The 23,715-nt window shown below is 39.9% G+C and overlaps 1 non-coding gene across 1 annotated transcript; it reads left to right on the plus strand.

Moving 5' to 3' along the window:
- The first annotated feature begins 20,701 nt into the window (after positions 1 to 20,701).
- LOC118479972 lies at positions 20,702 to 20,808 on the plus strand. The gene has a single exon (XR_004861614.1). It is a non-coding gene; the product is annotated as a small nucleolar RNA R71 (small nucleolar RNA).
- The last annotated feature ends 2,907 nt before the right edge of the window (positions 20,809 to 23,715 follow it).

Consider the following 23,715-nt stretch of genomic DNA (forward strand, 5'->3'; position numbering starts at 1 on the left):
GATTGTGTGCAACAAGAAACAAGTGGTAATCAAGACTCCGTCTGGAGAACCACTTACCATTCAGGGAGATACTCGGCATGGATTGCCTGCGCAAGTGTCTATGCTAAAGGCACCCAGATGTTTGAAGAAGGGATGTGTCATCTATATGGCACAGGTGACCATTGGTGAGGAGAAACCCAAGATTGAAGACATCCCAGTCATCTCTGACTACCCTGAAGTTTTCCCGGAAGAACTGCCTGGATTGCCACCAGATAGGCAAGTGGAATTCAGTATCGACATCATTCTAGGAGCAGCGCCTATTGCAAGAGCGCCTTATAGATTGGCACCAACAGAAATGAAAGAATTGAGAACGCAGCTAGATGATCTGCTAGCCAAAGGTTTCGTTAGACCTAGTTCGTCTCCATGGGGAGCACCAATCTTGTTCGTCAAGAAGAAAGAGGGTTCGATGCGTTTATGCATCGACTACCGTGAGCTTAATAAGGTTGCTATCAAGAATAGGTATCCTTTGCCCAGGTTCGACGATCTGTTTGTTCAGTTGCAAGGAGCAAGCTACTTTTCCAATATTGATCTAAGGTCAGGCTACCATCAATTGAAAGTCAAGGACGAAGATGTGCACAAGACTGCATTTAGGACTCGTTATGGTCATTTCGAGTTCCTAGTGATGCCTTTTGGGCTCACTAATGCACCTGCCGCATTCATGGATCTCATGAATCGCGTCTGTAAGCCGTATTTGGATAAATTTGTCATTGTCTTCATCGATGACATCCTCGTCTACTCAAAAAGTCAAGCTGACCACGAGAAGCACCTTCGATGTATTCTTAAACTGCTTCATCAAGAAAAGATTTATGCCAAATTCTCTAAATGTGAATTTTGGCTACCAGAAGTTCAATTCCTTGGACATGTAGTCAGTGAGCGTGGTATCCAAGTGGATCCCGCCAAGGTTGAAGCCGTCATGAATTGGCAGGAGCCGAAGACGCCTACGGAGATTCGCAGTTTCCTAGGTCTAGCAGGATACTACAGACGCTTCATCGAAAATTTCTCAAGGATTGCTGCACCGCTAACTTCTTTAACTAGAAAGAATATAAAGTTTAACTGGGGCCCTAAGCAGCAAGAAGCTTTTGATATTCTTAAACAGAAGCTAAGCAATGCTCCTGTGTTGACATTGTCGGACAGAATGGAAGAATTTGTAGTATACTGTGATGCATCACACACCGGGATGGGATGTGTGCTTATGCAGAAAGCCAAGGTCATTGCCTATGCTTCACGTCAGTTAAAAGTGCATGAAAAGAATTACACCACCCATGACTTGGAGTTGGGTGCCGTTGTATTTGCACTAAAGCTATGGAGGCACTATTTGTATGGCATTAAATTCGTGATCTATTCTGACCACAAAAGCCTTCAGCACATGTTCAATCAGAAAGATTTGAATATGAGGCAGCGACGTTGGATGGAAACTCTGAACGATTATGACTGTGAAATAAGATACCATCCAGGCAAGGCCAACGTAGTCGCAGATGCCTTGAGCAAAAAAGAAAAAGTGAAACCAATAAGAATGAATGCCAAGAGCATTGAAATCAAGAACAGTCTGAATGAACGATTGTTAGCTGCACAGAAGGAAGCTGTGTCAGAAGCTAACTATCCTAACGAAAAGTTAGGAGTAACTGAAGAACAGTTATCCTATGGCAAAGACGAAATTCTGAGATTAAATGGAAGGATATGGGTTCCTGTTTATGGAGGTCTTCGAGACGTTATCCTTCAGGAAGCCCACAGTTCCCGATATTCCGTTCATCCTGGAGCGGACAAGATGTACCAGGATTTGAAGGCAAACTTTTGGTGGATAGGCTTGAAGAAGTCTATAGCCACCTATGTGGCAAAGTGTTTGACTTGTGCGCAAGTAAAAGCTGAACATCAAAAGCCGTCGGGCTTGCAGCAACAGCCTGAACTTCCCGAGTGGAAGTGGGAAATGGTGACGATGGATTTCATCACCAAGCTGCCAAAGACAAAGAAAGGAAATGATACAATATGGGTCATAGTTGATAGGTTGACTAAGTCAGCACATTTCCTACCCATTAAGGAGACTTATAGCTCCGACATGTTGGCACAATTGTACGTCGACAAGATTGTATCTCTGCACGGAGTACCCGTGGCTATTATTTTGGATAGGGATACCAGGTACACGTCACACTTTTGGAAAAGTTTCCAACAGTCTTTGGGCACGCGCCTAAACTTCAGTACGGCTTACCATCCTCAGACAGACGGACAGAGTAAGCGTACAATCCAAACGTTGGAAGACAAGCTTCGTGCATGTGTGATCGATTTAGGTGGTAATTGGGATAACCACCTACCATTAGTCGAGTTTTCATATAACAATAGCTACCATACGAGCATTAAGGCTGCTCCTTTCGAAGCCTTGTATGGTAGAAAGTGTAGAACGCCCGTTTGTTGGGCAGAAGTTGGAGACGTCCAGATGACAGGACCTGATATAATTTTTGAAACGAAGGACAAGATTGTCCAGATTCGTGACCGTTTGAAAGCTGCCCGAGATAGGCAGAAAAGCTACGCAGGTTTGTAGCGTAAACCTTTTAACTTCGAAGTAGGTGACAAGGTATTGCTGAAAGTATCACCCTGGAAGGGAGTGATGCGATTCGGTAAGAAAGGCAAGTTGAGCCCAAGATACATTGGACCGTTCGAAGTAATCGAACCTGTCGGATCGGTTGCCTATAAGTTAAACTTACCGGAAGAGCTCAGTGGTATCCACAATGTGTTCCACATCTGCAATCTAAAGAAGTGTTTCGCTGATGAATCGCTAGCTATACCGCATACAGATGTACACATCGATGAGAGCTTAAAGTTTGTTGAAAAACCGGTGTCGATCGAAGATCGACAGGTTAAAAAGCTTCGAAGGAAGTATATACCGATTGTAAAGGTAAAATGGGATGCCCGTAGAGGTCCCGAGTACACGTGGGAGGTAGAGTCCACGATGAAAGAAAAGTACCCTCATTTGTTTCAATAAATCTCGAGGCCGAGATTTCTTTTAAGGGGGTGAGGATGTAACACTTCGAAATTTTGCGTCCTATAAAGTAATGACACGTGTCATATGTTTGCACGTGGCAATAATTACTATAGGGGGACTAATGTTGACAAACATAGAAAGTATGTGAATTTAAGGGTTCAGAATGTTAACAAGGGATAAATATACTTTACAGTAACCCTACATGATGCTCGTATCTTCGAACGAATAAATCATGGATCGTGCGGAACGAAATGTGGAAGAAAGTGAGGAGTTACAAACTACAGGGGCCAAATGTGTCAACATGTTTAAGTTATACCTCTGAGTGACCCTTTGGCATACCCGAGGCTTTGTAATGGTAAATTATACTCACTAGAATGCGCAATATAAATTTCATCACGTTCCGTTACAATATGAGAAGGTTATGACCAAATTCGTTTAAGAAGGGTTAAAAGCGTCAAACACTGGAAGTTACGACTTTTCGAGTAATAATAAAATAACCAAGGATTAATAAGTTGGGTAAAAGTTCCGAGGCCCTTATACGTAAATAAGAAAGGCCCAAAACGCAAAGTTACCCCTTCGAAACGCCAAGAGCCGACTGTAATAATTGAAAAAGATTTGAAAATCTTACAGCAGGTCTCAGGCGGGCCGCGTAAAGGTTGCAAAGGACTTTACGCGGGACGCGCTGACAGTGAAAGATATGGGTTCTGGCAAAAGGATTCAGACGGGCCGCGTAAAGGTTAAGAGGACCCTTACGCGGGCCGCGTCAATGGCCCAGATACAGAAAAAGCAGACAGAAGCACTGTTTGGTGTTTTAACCGACTTAGATCATTATTGCAAGAGCATGGGCGTCCCCTAAACGACCCCTAGCACTCAGGGACACTTGTTGGTGATCTAGGAACTCTTGTAGACCTTGTTGTCAATGATCTAAGGGCTTATGAGCACTATAAAAGGCAACTAAGTTGCAACAAGTTCTTCACACCTTCCATCTGCATATTGGAGCATTTCTGGAGCTAAAGACTTCTCTCTAAGCTTCACAAATCGTGCATAGGACTTCAGTAAGTGTGCTCAACCCTTCTTAGTTAAGTTTTTGCTTAGATATATCTTAAAAGTCAATCCGTCGTAATTAACGATTGACTTAACGATTAATCACTAATGGTCAAGTGATTAGTCGAATCAAAGGTAGTTATATGTTGGTAATTATGTGGGCATTAAACCCCTAAAAGGGCACCCTCTGATTCCCACTCTAACTAGTCCAAATGTCGGGTCAAAGTTGCTTAGAAAAAGTCAACAAAATGCTAATTTCCGATTTAATGCATAATTAACAATGTAGATGACACGTAACCTGTTTTACCACTCATATAACTTGATAATAAGTATTATAACTGGTCTAAGCTTGTTTGATCCGACCATTTACTGTTTTGACCCGGTTCGGAACCGAAAGTCGCAAAGCTTTGACTTTTGCTTGACTTCAGTCCTGGCCCGCTTTGGTATGTTATAGATATGCCTTAGGACTCTCTTAGGACCAGGTTACATGATGGTATAACCCTCTGTGGCTGGTTCGTTGTTTGTCCGAGTCGTTTGCACATTTCCGTTATATGCTTAAAGTTGACCATAATGCCCTTTTGATCTTAAAACGAGAAATTTGGATATGTGAAAGGATGATAACTTTAGTTACTGATTTCTAAACATGTCCCTAAAATGTCATGTCAATCCGAGGTCTAGAATAGGAGTTATGCTAAATAGCGCAATTAAGAAAACTTTGTTAATTAAACGGCGCACCTAGCATAAAGCCTATCTAAACCCAAATTTCGACACCAAACCTTTTACACACTGTTGTAATATAATATTTTGGGATTTTTAAAGATTTTTAATTATTTTAACCTGCTCATAACCTGCGGTTATGGCGTTGATTCGGTAAATACCGAATATACCCTTTTCGAACATAAAATGAGTTCTACATGGTATTTTGACACAAATCCAGTTGCTACTGATTTTGAATAATAAATAAAGTATTTTGAACTTTATAACCTATTCAGAAAACTCAGATTTCCTGTAGAACCCGGAAATCTCTTTTATAATCTTTAAAATGACCAAAATACCCCTACGGGGCGTATATTGGGATTAAACTCGTTATGGGTATAATGGAAGGTATCCTACTGATACCACAACCTCTTTAGAGCATATTGACTTAGGAAACCTGTGTAAGACTCATACGGTTACCCGTTACGCCATTTACGCGTCCGGTCCAGTTTATGTAACTAGTTTACATAAATTAGCCGAAACGGGTCAAACCTTGTCGTTTTTATCTCAAAATCCAGAATGTGTTTAGTTTACCCATAATATACAAGTCTCCGAACTTGTTGAGTCCAAACCACATTCCATTCCCGGTTTTCACCTTCCATGCGATTAAACTGTATTTATCCTTTGAAACTAACCGGTCTAAGCTTAGGCTAAATTAAAGACCCGTTAGGATTCTAATAGGTTATTATAAACCTTCGTTCCAGAATAGGAGACCTGTAAAAGATACTTGCATTTTCTTGTTGTGGTTATTACTTGCTCAGGTAAATACTTTTAACTTATTTTCCCGTATACGGGCTTGGGGTACGGTATATAAAATACCGCTTGGTCGGGCAATTGACCCTAACTCATTAGTAGTTGGGTATTATCAACGTGACCCGCTTGAAAATCTGTTTTGTTTGTTTTATGCCTTTGGGAGCTTAATGACCATGTCCTGGATATCCTTGGCATCATTTTACGAAATGGCCACGACCTTGACACGCGGGTGTAGGCGTACACCCGACAATGTGTCCATATTTATAAAGGTATGACCGTTGGTTTTCCCGCCGCGGTTTTATACTTTGTGGTGTGTCAGTTAACCTTAAACCCGGCATGAACCGGGCGACTGAACACATAACGAACATGTAATTCTTTTACAAGATTAAATTTGATTAATTATCCCAAGTTATAAAAGTTTGTGCCTCGTGCATTCAAATCAATTTTATTAAACTTTTTAAAAAGTGTCGGTTGAATGTATTTACCAGTGTAAACTGACGTATTTTCCTCAAAAAGATTAAATGCAGGTTCTACACGAAATAGGCTGGCCACTCCTTAGCATCGTTAGAGTCTCGCAAGCTCGGATGCCATTATCTGTTGAACATTATTTCCTATTTTATTTTTGATCCCCTGTGGATTATTTCGACTACTTGTGATACTTGGATATTACATTTGATGGTTGAAATATATCTATCTTTATGCTTCCGCTGTGCATTTAAATATTGTGTAGTTTGACTATATTGTTGCCAATTACGTCACAGTAATCCCCCACCGGGCCCACCGGTGAAAAGTGTGGAAATCGGGGTGTGATATCCTGTATGTCGGAGATGTTTCTCTCCATCGCTCCGACCCGGGCGTAGGTGTTGCTGGCCATGTTGTAGGTGTTCCTGGTGCACATAAGGTTTTCCTGCAATAAATCATGTAAGCTTTGAAAGTTAGGAAAACCGCCTCCTTGAGAGGAGGATTGACCCAGATCACCATGGGGCTGGTAATGGTACTGAGGATGAGGACGGATGTGTGGGGCGTGTAAGACGAGTGCTTCTTGCGGGTTCCAAGCATGCCCTTGAACTCTTTGAAAACTGACCGTCCTGTCATCTGCTTCATAAATCAAGTTCATGGAGCGGCAAATGACCATGTCCACTCTCCCCGACCATGGGATCTTTTGGAAAGACCTTGGCATCCTATCAACAAAATGTTTGAAAAGGCGGTAAATCCACCCTCCAAAGAAGATAGGTGTCGATGGAGTAGCGAGTTGGTTCAGGTGCATGTTTCGGAGTAGTAGGTATGGAACATCAAGGTTGGTACGGGTGTGAATGCAATGGAGGACCACCAGATCTTGTAACCCTACAACACCGCTGCTGTCGTGACTTTGGCTAAGAGAGTAGGTGAGGACCCTGTGGATATAGCGGTAAAGAGGGTCTCTCAGCTGTGTGCTCTTAGTTTGGCTCGGATTATAGTTGCCATCTCCTATTTGAGCCTAAGTAGCTTGACATTGATTTGGTGGGATCTCACGTAGACCGCCGGTGTTTTCTTCATCCCCAGCATCTTCCTCCGCGTATAGCCCAACTATTGCCCCAAACTGTGCTATCGAGATTGAGTACACAGTCCCCCCACAACGGAATTCTACCCCATCATTATCAAATGGATCGGCTCTCGTCTTGAAAGAGAACGTGCTGTAGAATTCCATGTTGTATTCATGGACTGAGCGAAGCCGAGTGCACAGGGCGGCTCTTAGTGGGCCGGTGACAATGTTGTTAAATCGGTCTAGCTGGTTCACTGTTCCTAGAAGATCCATTCATACTTGTCATGGGTACTCCTCCGGCCTAGTTCTTAGCACATCGTATCTTGCTTTAGCATCCAACTCATTTGCATTGAATCGGGTGAATTTCTTGGCCATCTGAAAGAAAACACCAAACAATTAGCAAGAAACAGTGAAAAATTCGGAGAAAACTGAAAACAGTCGACTGAACACACCCACGTGTTCAGCGGACATGCCCCATGTTGGACTGAATTTGGCTGGACACGCCCCCGTGCTCAGCGAGCACGACCCCGTGTCCAGACGTCTGTTTCCAAAAAATCCCATTTTTCGACCCGGTCCCGAAAACTTGAAAATTTTTGGTCCAGTAGGGGCGGTTTTCCACGAAAATGAAACCCCAAATGCCGTTTTTCTCAAAACAAACCGTTTACCCCTTCAGTTTTACCTTTTTCGGTTCAAAAACAAGGGTTTGGGGTTTTAGTGAGAAATCGGGCAAATCTACAAACAATACAAGTTGATTTACTTCCTATAACATGTATCTAAACTAATGCTAACAGATTTATGCAAAAATTTGAGGTTCGATCCGGTTCAAGTTGAAGAACCCTAGATTTTCCCCAAATCTTGATGTTAAACTACATGCAAATGCTTAATCTAACTACTAATGATGATAGAATCATACCTTGATGTTGTTAGAAGTAGTGGAGACGTCGAAATCTTGCAGAAAAATCGCCTGAACCAGAGAGTTTTCGGGGAAATGGGGCATGTAGAATGAAGAAACTGTTTTGAAAAAGGGGGTTTTATACCGACAGTTGCGCGGACACGGCCCTGTGCTCACTGAGCACGGCCCCGTGGGCGGGCAATTTAAATTTTTTTTAAGTGCTCGTGTGAGTGCCCTGTTTCCCAAAAACTTGGTTAGAAGACTTACCGATTTAGATGTCAACCCGCTTGTTCGTAACTTACCAGGTATGATGTCGATGCTTTCATTCTTCGACCGTTTGAAGCGAGATTTCTTCCTCCTCATCCTCAATGAATCCTTGATAGAGCTTCAGCCATTGGCCATTGACTTTGAATGGAATTCCATTCCAAGATTTAATTTCCACTGTACCGTGTGGGAAAATATGGGTGACGAAAAAAGGTCCTGACCACCTAGACTTTAATTTACCAGGAAACAATCGAAGTCATGAATTAAACAATATAACTTGATCTCCTACCTGAAATTCATTAGGTTTAATATGTTTATCATGCAAATTTTTCATTCTTTCCTTATAAATTTCGGAGTTAGAATATGCATAATTCCTTAGTTCGTCTAATTCATTTAATTGGCAAAATCGATTTTTACCAGCAAATTCTAAATCCAAGTTTACATTTTTAATTGCCCAGTAGGCTTTGTGTGCAATTTCTACTGGCAAATGACAACTTTTCCCGTAGACTAGCTTATATGGGGTTGTGCCTATTGTTGTTTTATAAGCAGTTCAAAAAGCCCATAAAGCGTCATCTAACTTATCGGCCCATTCCTTTTTATTTAACCCTACGGTTTTTTGAGTATTCGTTTTAAACCTCTATTAGTCACTTCGGCTTGTCCATTTGTAGGTCCCCTAACCATGCGGATCGTAACAGAATCGTCGATCTAACCTAGAGTGCGGAATCCCCTATGTCAGATTTCACAGAAAACGAGTAGAACAGAATCAAGAACACGATGCACTTTCAATCCGGTCTTCTATTGATTATCCAACACGAAGTTTACAATCAATTCAAGTCCCACACGAAATCTCTCAGCCAATCTCTGTAGATTTCTCCAACTCTCTCTCTCTCTCTCTATTCACTGGCTAACCTAAACCCTAATGCCAAGCCTTGTATATATAGGACAAGGTTTGCACATGGGCTTTGGCCTGGGCTAGGCCATTCTCCAAGCCCATTACATAGAAAATAACTCCCTAACTAATATGCTAAGCCCAATACAAAATATCCAAAGACTAAACAAACAAACTATTAAGCTATTGACACAAAACATGCACCAACAAACTCCCCCTTGACAATAGCTTCATAGTGTAACTTTGTCTTCAAACATCTTGAGTTCTTTTGGTCTTTGGATAGCGTCAGCTACACAGTTTCTGACATCAACAAACTCCCCCTTAGCTGATGCTTCCAATCTCCAAAACTTTCATTCGTTGTAGATCAGCGAACTAGCAATCTTTGGTTAAGAAAGTATCTTCAAATCTTCCATATCTCTTTCTCTCTTTCTGCAATGTAGTAGAAGGATCCTACCATGCATCTTCACACATCTTCACTTCACTCTCAATCTGCACTTTACTTGTATTCTGCACTTCATTTTGATAACTGCATCAATCTGTTTAGCAACACAAGCAAGTATCTCGAAAAACCATTAGCCTTTTTTCACATTTAAATAAACCAATATTTTATCTTAGATTGCAAAAACAACTACCTGTCAGTTTAAAATGGGAGATCTTTTAAAAAGAAATCTTTTTGGTATTTTTGATATTTTTCAACACAAACTAAACTAACTAAACTAAACTCAAAATATTTACAATTCATCCTTTTGTGAGTATCATGTGCAAGAAGATCATATCAGCAAAATCAATCTGTTTCACACCATTAGATAATTCTTTATGTAATTTTCCGTGAAACGCAGTCCAAGATGATTACCAGTATGTTTGTCCATTTAAACAAAATGCATGAACATTTCAAGTACCATTACCGTATGATACGTTAAGGTAATTTTATTTCTGAAATATTTAGTGTGTCCCACTTCAGGATGTACCCCCGCGATCAAGGTATGCACAAAGATTCATCGTAGTAGGTGAGTATACTGAATTCATCCGATTTGTATTTCAACGATAGATAATTGGTGAACATGTCAGTACTTCCGTACAGCAGAGAGACCAAAATATCTTATCGAGGGCTAAGACAGATACCAATTTTGGTACGAATTATGCATTTTGCACTTATTGAATGACTCTCTATGAGAGCTTTTTCGTTTTCAGGGTTTTGGCATTTTTAGCTCTTTTAAGATATCCTGGGTGTGTCTAGGTCAGCATGTATCTGGATGCAGCAGAAGGACACCCCTGATATCCCCAGATGAAATAACAGTATAAAGACCCAAAACTTCAGATTTTGGCAATCTATCAACGCAAGAATTAAGGTCATTAAACCATACACCACTGATGTGTTCCCCACTCATACTCAGTGCATTTAGGTTTATATCACTTTGGTAAGTTGATTATTTCATGCTTTTACCTACTGGTACACCATATGATGAAGCTACTATCACACTTAAGCAATTTAGGTTCAATTTCAGTGTGACAGTCTAACTTGCTGATGTACTATCATTTCTTCATTTTCACACAGTGTAACTCATTTTTGATTTTCTATTTTTTTATGTTTTTCATTTTTAAAATTTTACAACTTACTCCCCCTAAACTCACGCACTATCTAAACTCTTTTTGGCTTAGAGGAATTTCTCCCCCTAAATTTTTGTTTTTATGGAGTAAGTTTTAAAAACACAAATTTTAAACACAAACAGACTCCCCACTTTAAATATGACTCAAGTTTTTCCACGTTTAACACATCAAAACAATCACAAAAGTAAATAGTTTGTTACCCATGTTAACCGACTATTCACCTCAGATGCTATACAGGAATAACCACTGTCGAACACATCAACAGTCCTTCTTGGTCATCCTACATTCACTCAATAACTCAGTTAGTTTTGAGAACCCAAGCCCTGATGGTCTTGGGTTTTCCAAATTCATCCATTACAGGAACATCCATCCAATATCCATCACTCCTCAATGGAGTCTTGGATTGCTTAACCATTGTTGAACAAGATCGATAATTTCCATTAGGTCTTTGATTGCGAGAGTTCCAATAACCTCTTGTATTTTCTAACCTTTGGAAATTATTATCTTGATACCTTCTTCTACCATTTTCATACCATGAATTCTGGAAGAATTTTGGATGTTGTTGAACATTTGAGTTGCTGAAACTCCTATGTCCATTTCTTTGTTGAAAATTTCGATTACCAGAAGTCTGGTATCGATTTTGATATCCAAAATTTCTATTTTGACTTTGAAAACGATTTGATTCACCATTATAATGACTAAGTTGTGGAGAAATACTTCTTGGTCTATCAAATCTTTTCGAAGTTGAAGGTTTAGATTGAAATTCAGGTTTCTTTGTCTGACAACTAGTTTTTACACTTTTGTTTAACTCAACCTAATTTCCATCCTTAACCTCATCAACCTTTTGCTTACCTTTCTTCAAAGGACAACAACTCGCCACATGCCCTTTGTTGTGACATCTAAAACAGGATCTCTTCTTATAACTTTTCTTTTTGTTTGATCCCTTTTTAAATGTTTTAACCTTTTTGTCTTCATTATCCTCATCCACATTATGAGGTGTACTGTTAGACCTAACAGATTCTTTCAAAGAGACTGGACTATTTGGCAAGTCCACAGCTATCGGATCCACTACTACTTGTGTAGTGGTTACAAAATCAGCTAGCTCATCTTCAGTTGGTAAAAATGAGTAATCTTGATTTTTAGAAGATGAAGCATTAGTATACCCCACCCCTGTTTTATCATTACTCCTTTTTAAACCTTTTTGAATTCGAGTCCTGACTAACGAAGAATTCCCAAAATTGTCTAACTTCCCCTGAAGTTCTACAATTTTGGCTTGTGCATCAGCCAATTCTGTGCACTTTTCTGAAAGCTCGTTAGTCTTTTCTTTCACAGTTTCACGAGCCAAATCAATGACCTATAACAATTCATTGACTTTGCTTGTTAGACTGCTAATTTCCTGTTCATTTGATTTGAGTTTATCTAAACAATTTGACTCTCTTTTAATCAAAAGAACATTTAACTCTTTTCGGTTTTCCAAATCAGCTAACAAAATTTTGTTTTGCTCCGATAGTTTGTTAACTTTACCCTGTAGTGCAGTGCAATTAAGACATGTATGACTTACAGGTTCTGATGTTACCTTCACCTCTGTTGCAAGTTCATTCACATCTTTCAAGCTCTCTGACACTTCTGCAGCCTCCTTTTCAGCAGTTTCCTTATCAGCTTCCTTTTTCTCAGCATTCTCTTCATCAGCTTTCCTCTTTTCTTCTACCTCAGCAACTGCTTCTCCAATCTTCACAGCTGCAAACTCAGCTACCAATGATTGATCACAAGTAGTTACTTTTGAAGAGATCTGATAACGTTTTTTCAAAGCTTCCCACAGATCTCTAGAATTCCCATAGTTCTTGAAGGTATGCTTAATACCTTCAGGTAAGGATTTCTTAACCACTGCTAAAGCTCTCTTCTCAGCATCAACCACCTGTCTCTCAGATTCATCCATCTTCTCATAAGAAGTCACCTTAACTCTTCCTTCAACACGACGTGTAGGGGCAACATATCCATCTATCATACAGCTCCACATTCTTGTATCTTCACTCTTCACAAATGCCTCAAACTGCTCTTTCCAGTCAGCATATTCTTTGACGTTTTTAAGCTTAGGCCAGTTTTTAACAATCTCACTTCCATTATTCATCTTAGCCATCACGCAGCGTAAAAGTTTAAATGGATTTTGGTAACCTGTGTCAAAATCCAAATCTAACTTCTCTACTGGTCCTTTTCAAGCATTTACCGTAACCGAACTGATAAAACCGTACAAATATTTTCCGAAATCTGTTTTTACCAAGTTATACCGTTAGATTCATCTCGAGATTACGATTCCAATGATATATAATGTCGAAAACCTTTTTCGGGATTTTCCAGAGTCTTTTTTTGGTCCTAAAAATTTAAGGATCCCAACGGTGCAAACGGTTTCCTGAGATGAGTTACGGATAATTTTATAAACGCGAAACAGTGAAAATTTTCTTACGCAACCCAAGAAAAATTCCACCTTTTCCGAAATGATCAGAAATGGTTCGAAAAGGTCCTAGATCCTAAATGACAATCCGAAATGGTGAGGATTGATCCGAAATGACTACCCTCTGGTCCGAAATGAACAAAACTGATCCGAAATACGACCTTATGATCCGAAATGCTTGTTCTAGATCCGAAATTGATCCGAAATGATTGGATTCTGTTCGAAATGCAACTGATCTGGTTCGAAATTCAACATTTTTATCTGAAATTGATCCGAAATGCACTCCCTCAATCCGAAATGCAACTGTTTGATCAGAAATGGATCCGAAATTGATGTTGTTTTATCCGAAATTGATGTTGTTTATCCGAAATGACTGATTTCTTGTCCGAAATCCAAGCCTTTTGATCCGAAATAGTCTGAAATGCTTGAATTCAACCCGAAATGGATCCGAAATGCTTGCTTTTGATCCGAAAGCCTTGCAGTTTGTCCGAAATCACCAGCAGAACCCTAGAACAGCCGTCAAAAACGTCCAAATCTTTGATTTTTCTGCAGAAAACGATTCTGAACCAAGCCAAACAAGAGCCTAATGCTCTGATACCAATTGTAGGTCCCCTAACCGTGCGGATCGTAACAAAATCGTCGATCTAACCTAGAGTGCGGAATCCCCTATGTCAGATTTCACAGAAAACGAGTAGAACAGAATCAAGAACACGATGCACTTTCAATCCGGTCTTCTATTGATTATCCAACACGAAGTTTACAATCAATTCAAGACCCACACGAAATCTCTCAGCCAATCTCTGTAGATTTCTCTAACTCTCTCTCTCTCTCTATTCACTGGCTAACCTAAACCCTAATGCCAAGCCTTGTATTTATAGGACAAGGTCTACACATGGGCTTTGGTCTGGGCTAGGCCATTCTCCAAGCCCATTACACAGAAATAACTCCCTAACCAATATGCTAAGCCCAATACAAAATATCCAAAGACTAAACAAACAAACTATTAAGCTATTGACACAAAACATGCACCAACACTTTTTGTGTTCCAAAACAAGAGAATAATTTTTTCAGAAATCTTACCACGACTCTTCCATCATTCGTTGGAAGTGCCTCTGCTTTGGCCCATTTAGACAAGTAATCTACCGCCACAAGTATATATTTGTTTCCTTTTGACGGTGGGAAAGGATAAAGTCGAGTCTCCAAACATCAAAAATTTCACAAACAAGAATGCCATTTTGTGGCATTTCGTTTTTGGAAGAAATATTACCTGATCTTTGGCAAGCATCACAAGTCTTGACAAGACTTTGGGCATCTTTGTAAATGGTTGGCCAATAAAATCCTGAATCAAATACCTTTCATGCGGTACTAGCAGCACCATGATGTCCTCCGTATGGACCTTCATGACAATGGCGGAGAATTCTCCTCGCTTCACTACCATGTACGCCTCGACAGATGAGTTGATCGGGGCACATTTTGAAAAGATAAGGATCTTCCCATGAAATAATGCTTCACATCGGCAAAGAATTTCTTTCTTTGATGATGTGGCCATCCTTTGGAGACTATACTGCTAGCTAGGTAGTTAGCATAGTTGGCGTACCATGGCTCTTCTCTGTATTCCACCATTTCCAGGGACTCCATTGGAAATTTTTCGTTGATTTGCTCATCCTTGGTTGCCTCCAAAGTTGGGTCTTCCAAGCGCGAAAGATGATATGCTGCGGTGTTTTCTGCTTTGGAGGAGTAGAATCCACCGAATCAAACATGGTTTAGCATCCTGTTTCTTGAAGAGATATCGAATGGCTACATGATCTGTATAGACTATTGTTTTAGAAAGAACAAGATAAGAACGAAATTTATCAAAAGCAAATACCACGGCTAGTAACTCTTTTTCTGTTGTTGTGTAATTTTCTTTTGCATCGTTAAGTGTTTTACTAGCATAATAAATTGGGTACAAATGCTTATCTTTTCTTTGTCCCAAGACGGCTCCAACTGCAAAGTCACTTGCATCACACATGATTTCGAAAGGTAATTTCCAATCAGGCGCTATCATGATAGGTGCATTGACTAGCATTTCTTTTAGTGATAGAAACGCTTGATTGCAATCCTTGTCAAAGATGAAAGGGGCATCTTTTTCAAGTAATTTTGTTAGAGGCCTTGAGATTTTAGAAAAGTCCTTGATAAATCGTCTACAGAATCCGGCATGCCCTAGGAAACTTCTGATAGCTCTAACGGAGGATGGGGGTGGTAATCGAGAAATAGTGTCTATTTTTGCTCGATCAACCTCCATTCCTTCGCTTGAGATTTTGTGACCGAGTACTATTCCCTCCGTTACCATGAAATGGCATTTTTCCCAATTAAGGACGAGGTTAGTTTCCTCACATCGGGATAGCATTCGTTCAAGGTTATCGAGGCATTGGTCGTATGAATCTCCAAAGATAGAAAAGTCGTCCATGAAGACTTCCATTGTCTTTTCTATCATGTCGTGGAAAATGGCCACCATGCAACGTTGGGAGGTTGCGGGGGCATTACATAGACCGAACGACATGCGTCGATAAGCAAAAGTTCCATAGGGACATATAAATGTTGTCTTTTCTTGGTCTTCGGGTGCTATCGAGATTTGAAAGTAACCTGAAAAACCATCCAAGAAACAATAAAATTTATGACCGGATAATCTTTCTAACATTTGATCAAAGAAGGGTAAAGGAAAGTGAGCTTTCCTTGTTGCTTCATTTAATCGATGATAATCTATACATACTCTCCATCCTGTGACGGTTCTCGTTGGTATTAATTCATTTTTTTCGTTAGTTATTACCGTCATACGTCCTTTCTTTGGAACTACTTGGACGGGACTTACCCAAGGACTATCGGAAATTGGGTAGATAAGTCCGGCATCAAGTAAATTGATAACTTCGTTTTTAACCACTTCTTGGACATTTGGATTTACTCTACGTTGTGGTTGTATTACCGATTTATAGTCATCATTCATTAAAATTTTGTGCGTGCACATGGAAGGAGTTATTCCTTTAATATCTACAAGCTTCCAAGCGATCGCGTTTTTGTGTTTTTTCAAAAGTGTAATTAGTTTTTCTTTTTCTAAACTACTTAATTTTGATGAAATAGTTACAGGTGATTTACCATCTTTGTCTAGAAAAGCATATTCCAAACATTTTGGAAGTTCTTTAAGCTCAAGAGGTGGGTCTTTAGGAGACTCCTTATTTTGTTGCTCATTTTGATCAAGAACCATAAAGGTTTGTTCTATGGCGACCTCTTCTTCAACAAAGTGGTCAATTTCTTCTTTTGTATCGGGTGGTTCATCTACATCTTCAATTAGGGGGTCATTATTGCCGAATGGATATTTCATTGAACGCTTAAGATCGACACTTCTTTTAAATGCCCCTAATTGAATAGGTAGATTGTTGTACTTCCGGTTTTTCAAAGCTTCATGGGTTTTTACAAAAGGTCGTCCCAACACTAGAGGAGCGTCATCAAGGATGACAAAGTCGGTTGGGATTACCATTTGATTTGTTTGGACCAAGACATCTTCAACTATACCGATTGATTTTATTACTTTCCGATTGGATAGAAAAATGGGTATTTGAAGTGGAGAAAAATCACTAGTACTAAAATTTTCGAAAATGTAGTTTGGCATTATATTAACATAAAGATCTTTATCAATTGTGATATTACTAATAAAGGAGTTTTGAAAAAAACATGGAACCAGTGTAACGTTGATTTCAAATGGGTCTTCTTTTATTAGCGAAGTTTGATCATTTGTTAACCTAATGCTTACCGTTTCGTCAATTTTAGTGTTAGTGTTTAACTCTTTTAAAAACTTAGCATGAGTGGGTACTAAACAATGATTTTCGAAAGAAGGTGACAAGAGATTAATTTTTTCAAAATTAGACTCTTCTTGAATTTTAACGTTATCGGACTCACCCTTTTCGTTGTTTAATTCATGTGTCGGTTTTTACTTACTTGTTCTTCCATTTTTACATTTTCAACTATCTCTTTTTTTTTATTTAATTCTTCTCTTGCGTGGGACTCCTCTTCCCTTGCGCGAGATTCTTTTATGCATCATTCGATAGTTTTAATTTTTTTCTATTATCCTATCGGCTATGTCGGTGATAGAGTAAGGATCATGATCCTCAAAGCTTGAATCCGGGTGTTCGATCCTTTGTTCCTCATAATACTCATAGGAAGTAGATGGTTCACACCATTGTTCTTCATTGTAAGTATATGATGGATAAGGGTCGTAATTTTGTTCTTCATAGTACTCATACGAGGTGGGTTGTTCACGCCATGGTTCCTCATAATAAGCATATGAGGGTGGTGGCTCATATCTTGGTTCCTCAAAGTATGAGTATGAATGCTCATACCTTGGTTCATCAAAATATGACTATAAGGGAGAAGGTTCATACCTTGGGTCTTCATAGGGTGTGTATGAAGTCGATGGCTCGTACCTGGGCTCCTCATAGTAGGTGTATGAAGTGGATAGTTGAAATAAGTCACAATATTGTACCGAGTGCGGGTCACCACAAATGGTGCAATAATCTTCCCTAATTTCATTCTCCTCATAGGTGTAGTTGTAGCCTCCTGAGTATTGATCCATAAGAATCACTCAGCAGACCACAACAGAGTCTCGAGACCAGAAGACAAAAATAAAAACGGGAACAGAGGCTGGACACGGCCCCGTGTTCAGTGGACACGGCCCGTGTTCAGGATCTGTATCTGGGCGTTTGAATAAAAGTGACTGGTTTTGTGCAGCACAGGGGCGTGTTCAGTGAGCACGTCCCCGTGTTCAGACTCTTTATCTAGGCGTTTTATGAAAAAAAAAATGCAACACAGCCCCGTGTTCAGTGAACACGGCCCCGTGTTCAGGCTACTGTAAATGCAAAAACTAACTAAAATGCAGAAAAATGTGCGCACGTTTTAAAAAGGTTTTGAAAAACCGATTAGGCCGTCGATTTTAAGCTTTCTTAAAATCCTTGTGTCCCCAGCAACGGCGCCAAAAACTTGATGCGTGTGTGGTGGTATATATTTTTATGTATATTTTTAGCCATTTTTAACACATTAGTCAAGTTTTAAATTTATAAAACACGATATTTACTAACACCAAACACACATATGGGCAAGTGCACCCATCGTGAGCGTAGTATAGTGTTGGTAAGATACCGAGGTCGTCCAAGGACACAAGAGCTTTTAATACCGGTTTATCCTCAACGTCTAATCAAATCAAAAGTTTAGAAAAAGGTTTTAAACTAGAAAATAAAAACTAAAAATGCTGAAAATAAAAATAAAAGAATAAAAACAGATAGACAAGATGAATCACTTGGATCCGACTCGCCTTTAGTGTAACCTTTGATTATTTTCGCACTTTTGCACTTTTTAAGAGATTATCTTAGTTATAGTAGTAGGCCCCTCTTTTGAAGGTGACGTTACCCTCAACCCAGTAGTTTGAGTCAGCAAGGATACAATCCTTAAGGGTTGGATTATTGAAAGATAATTAATTAAGTTATTAATGCGTAATGTGGTAGGCCCCTCTTTTGAAGGTGACGTTACCCTCGGCTAAGTAGTTTGAGTCAGCAGGGATACAATCCTAAATAGCCGGGTTAATGTTTTAATAGTAGTTTACATATGAGGGGGTCAAGGAGTTTGGACCCCCGCCATCCAATACTAGTGAGTATTGAAGGAGGTCCTACTAAACTTGACCTAGGTCCTTGCAGGATCTATACACTGAACAAGGCAAGACTCTTACCAAACCATTCCCTTAACCCCCGACCAAGTAGCCAACATATCTCCATATAGACCGTGGAAATATGAATGGTGAAAATCTTTTATTTTATATAGACAGTAAAATAATGCCAAGACACCACGGACAAATGATAAGGAAGATTCACCTTCAACATAAAAAACTAGTTATTAAAGTCATTAATACATAACCAAATAAAAAGTGCGAAAAGATTAAAAACAAAAAGTATTACACTAAATGCTTGTCTTCACCAAGTGATGTAAGAGACTTAGGCAAACATGGCCTTTGATTGTCAAGAACTCTTACGATCAATCTTGGATCCCGAGACTACTCACACACTCTATGATGGTGGTGGATTTGGGTTGTGATGGTGGTGGTGGATAGGTGAAGTGTGAGAGAGGTGGTTTGCCAAGGGATGAGTTGCAAGTGAGCCAATCACTCCTATTTATAGCCTGCACAGAAGCCCGGACACGGCCCCGTGTCCATTGGGCACGACCCCGTGTCCATCCCTCTTCTCTTTCTTCATTAAATGCAGGTTGTCTGCATTAGTTGACCACACCCCCGTGTCCGCTGAGCACGACCCCATATGCAGAAGCGTATCTGTACTATCAAGATTTACTTGGATTCTGCGAATCTTAGAGTTGACCACGGCCCCGTGTCCGCTGGACACGCCCCCGTGGTGGGTGATAGAAGCTTCTACAACTTTATCTTTTCTGCAGACACTTGGGCACGCCCCCGTGCTCATTGAACACGGGGCGTATTCAGCCTTCTGTTTTCTTGTTTTTGCTTGGGAGGATGCTGTCAAGGGGTCGGGCATGCCATGTTTATTCCTTTTCTTGTATTTATGTTAGATTTAGCTGCCTTTTTGCTTCTTTTGTTCATTTGTGCTCATTTAATCCTGAAAATACAAAAGGAAGACAAAAACATATTTTTTTCCAACATTAGTACTAAAACAGGGTTAGTTTTATGCCACAATTGATGTAATTTATATGTTGCATTTTACACACATCAATGACGTTTACTTGGGCTTTTAGGTTTGGTTCAGTGTTACTAGGTAAGGCACCATGTGGTTTCGGAAAAATTTTGGGCAAGTTGGCTTACTTGTTTTTCAATGTTTTATATACTAGCCCGTTGGTTCCTAATTTCGGCTTCGGGTTGTAGGAACCTTTCCAAGTACTGTTTGTCGCATTCGGAGGAAAGAGGAGTGATGAGGTCCTCAAGTCTTTCTCTTCCTCCTTGTTGCTCATTTTGGGGTTGTTGTTTAAAGTTGGTTCGTTGATTTTGATTTTGTTGGTTGTTACCTCCTGGTTCCCTCCAACTAAAGTTGGGATGATTTCGCCACTCGGGGTTGTAGCAGTTGCTTGGGGCTCCCGGTGGTCGTGGACGGTTATTGAGGTAATTCACCACTTCCGTTTGGTTTTCCATATCTTTCATACAACTCCAGTTTTCATGTGGTCCGCAACATCCTTCACAAGCCATAGCTGAAGCCATTTTATTTAATTCAAGTTTCTTTATTTTTGTGGTTAAAGCTTCGATTTGGGCTTGTGATGAGGTGGCTTCGTCCACTTTATGGGCACCTGGGGCTATTGATTTTGTACCCCTAGGAGTATGCCATTGAAAACTATTTTGAGCAATTTCCTCAATTTGGTTATAAATTCCGTCGGGTCGTCGATTCCCAAGGAGTCCCCCGGAGTTAGAATCAAGGATTCGCCTTGTGTGTGGTAAGAGTCCATTGTAGAAAATGGACACTTGTTGCCATCGTTCAAGACCATGATGCGGGCATTTACTTAATAACTCCTTGAACTTTTCCCATGTCTCATACAAAGATTCCCCGTCATCTTGAGAGTATGAATTAGTTTCGGGCATGAGGTTGGCGGTTTTAGCGGGAAGAAAATATTTGAAGAGAAATTTTTAGGCAAGTTCATCCCAAGTGTGCATGGATCCACTTCGAAGGGTGTTTAGTCAAGATTTAGCTCGGTCCTTGAGGGAAAAAGGGAACATACGGAGCCAGATAGAGTTGTTGGAGGCTCCGTTGATCTGAAATGTGTCACATATTTCCAAAAAAATTGGTAATATCATATTACCAATTTTTTGGAAATATGTGACACCTTTCGGATCAACGGAGCCTCCAACGACGCTATCCGGCTCAAAAGGTGGCGGAATATTGAAGCATTTGGATTAGGTGATGTCGAAGCTCAAAATTGTTAGCATCGACATTTGGTGGGTTAATGGCGGCTCCAAGATTACCGACCTTTGGCCGTAGGTAATCCACGAGAGTACGTTGATCTGCCATGAGGAGGTTTTAGATCGAGGCTTTTTGTCGGTTTTTAGCTTGAAGTGTTTTACTTAAAAAGCGCTTGGGTTCTTCTAGCGGCACTTTTATGTCTTTGTCGGAGGTGGAGGTCATGCACCAGGTCGTATTTTCTGCGAATTATACGAGATGACGTAAATTTCTACGAAAAAACAAAAAAATGCTGATCAGATAAGTAGCACGGGCCCGCGTCTATATAGGCACGGACCTATGCTGTCGAGAAAAAGTTTATGTTTTTCAGGTTCCCAGATACTGGAAGTTTAACACGGCCCCGTGCTCCTGTAACACGGCCTCGTGCTTTTATTCCAGTAACCTAGAAAACATATTCTTTTCTGTACTGTAAGTTTGACACGGCCCAGTGTTGATCAAATACGGTCCCATGTTATACTTTCAGTAAGTATAAAAAATGAAGAAAATGAAGAAAAAGAAGAAAAACCTAAAAAGAAAAATAAAGAAAAAAATGATTAGGCCGTCGATTTTAAACTTTCTAAAAATCTTTGTGTCCCCGGCAACGACGCCAAAAACTTGACGTGGTCGGAGCATGATATAATTTTGAAGCACTCTTCACTTGTTTATCAAGCTTTAAATTTATAAAATACGATATAACACTATCACTCTCTGCAACACGCTAGGGCAAGTGCACCCATCGTTGGCGTAGTATAGTAATGGTAAGATACCGAGGTCGTCCAAGGATATAAGAGCTTTTAATATTGGAATATCATCAACGTCTAATCCAACCAAATTTTGAGAAAATAATTTTTTTAATAGTTAAAAAAGAGAAAGAAAATAAATGATAAAAGAAACAAATAGACAAGATAGAATTACTTGGTTCCGACTTATCTTTTATGTATCCTTTGATGATTTCCGCACTTTGAGTTTTTTAAGAGATTATCTTAGTTATAGTGGCATGTCCCTCTTTTGGAGGCAACGCTACCCTCGGCCATATTGGTCCGAATCAGCAGGGATACAGTCCCGCAATGCCGGAATATTGGGAGATAATTAAGTAAGTTATTAATACAAAATGTGGGATGTCCCTCTTTTGGATGCAACGCTACCCTCGACCATATTGGTCTGAGTCAGCAGGGATACAGTCCTGCAAGGCCGGTTTAAATTTTTAATAGTAGTTTATTTATAAGGGATACAAACCGTTCTTACTTCCCCTGATTTGATGCTATCTGCCTCAAAGGAAGTCCTAATAAACTTGAATCAAGTCTTCACAGGATCTACACTGAACGAGGCAAAAACTTTACCCAAACTACCCTTCTAATCCCCTGCCAGGCAATTAACGCGCTTTATATAGATCGTAAAGACATGAATGAGTGAATAAAAAAACATAAAGAGATGATAGAATAAAATTCACTTTCAATATAAAAAAAACTAGTAATTAAAGTAATTAATACAAACCCAATTAAAAAGTTAACCAAAGCTTGGAAATCAAAATTGATACATAAGACTATGGGTATGGGGTGGGGGTTGGGGCGTGGGTTGGCTGAAAACGCCCGAGCCACCACCCCGGGTGGGCTTGGGTTTGGGCGTGGCCCAAGGGGCGGGAGTTTAAAGCCGGGCTTGGGGTGGGTCTATCAATATGACATGGCAGGCTGTGAATGGCCAAACCAAACTAGCCGTTGGCCAACGGCTATGTTAAAAAAAATTATTTTTTCACTATAAAACTCACACTTCTATCCCTTTTTTTATCACATTCAACCACAATACACTACACATCTTCTATAATCATCTCTATTCTCATTCTACAAAACGAAAAATGCATCCTCATAATCGTGGTTATGACCTGAACAACCCGTGGGCATTCTAAGAAAATCCTAGCCTACCACCGAATCGTCCAATGGCTCCTCCATTTTTAATACACTCCGCTATGCCCGATGTGGCGGTTTACGCATCGTATCTCTCGAATCGTTTGTATACTAACTTCCCACACACCGACGATTCTATACCTAGCCCGATTCCACAAACGCCCATCAACCTTTCACCAACCTCCATCAACCTTTCCCAAACCGAAACCGTCCCCGAAACTCAACCACCCAACGATGGACCTTCCGCATCCAAACCCATCAAAAAGAGAAGTCACAAGAAAAAAACCGAGGTGGAGAAAGCACTTGAAACCACCAAACGAAAACAACAAAGATGGGTCGTTAATGAAGAACTTGCATTGGCGAGGGCTTGGCTTCAACAATCTCTACATCCAACTTTAGGTATTTTTAAATATTTTGTAGCCCTTAATATTTATGGTTTTTTTATATAACTTTCTAATATATTAAATTTTGTTTTGATTAAAATAGGAAATTCTCAACATAGAAGTCATTTGTGGGAAGCGATTAGTAAAGCATTCCATGAAGAAATGGAAATGGAGGTTTATCGTGAAAATGATAGCTTATCCTCGAAGTGGACCGAGATAAGCGGACAACTTACAAAATTTAGTGCTTTTTTAAATAAAGCAAAGCAAAACCCAA

The sequence above is a fragment of the Helianthus annuus genome, chromosome 6 (assembly GCF_002127325.2).
Source record: "Helianthus annuus cultivar XRQ/B chromosome 6, HanXRQr2.0-SUNRISE, whole genome shotgun sequence".
NCBI lineage: Eukaryota > Viridiplantae > Streptophyta > Magnoliopsida > Asterales > Asteraceae > Helianthus > Helianthus annuus.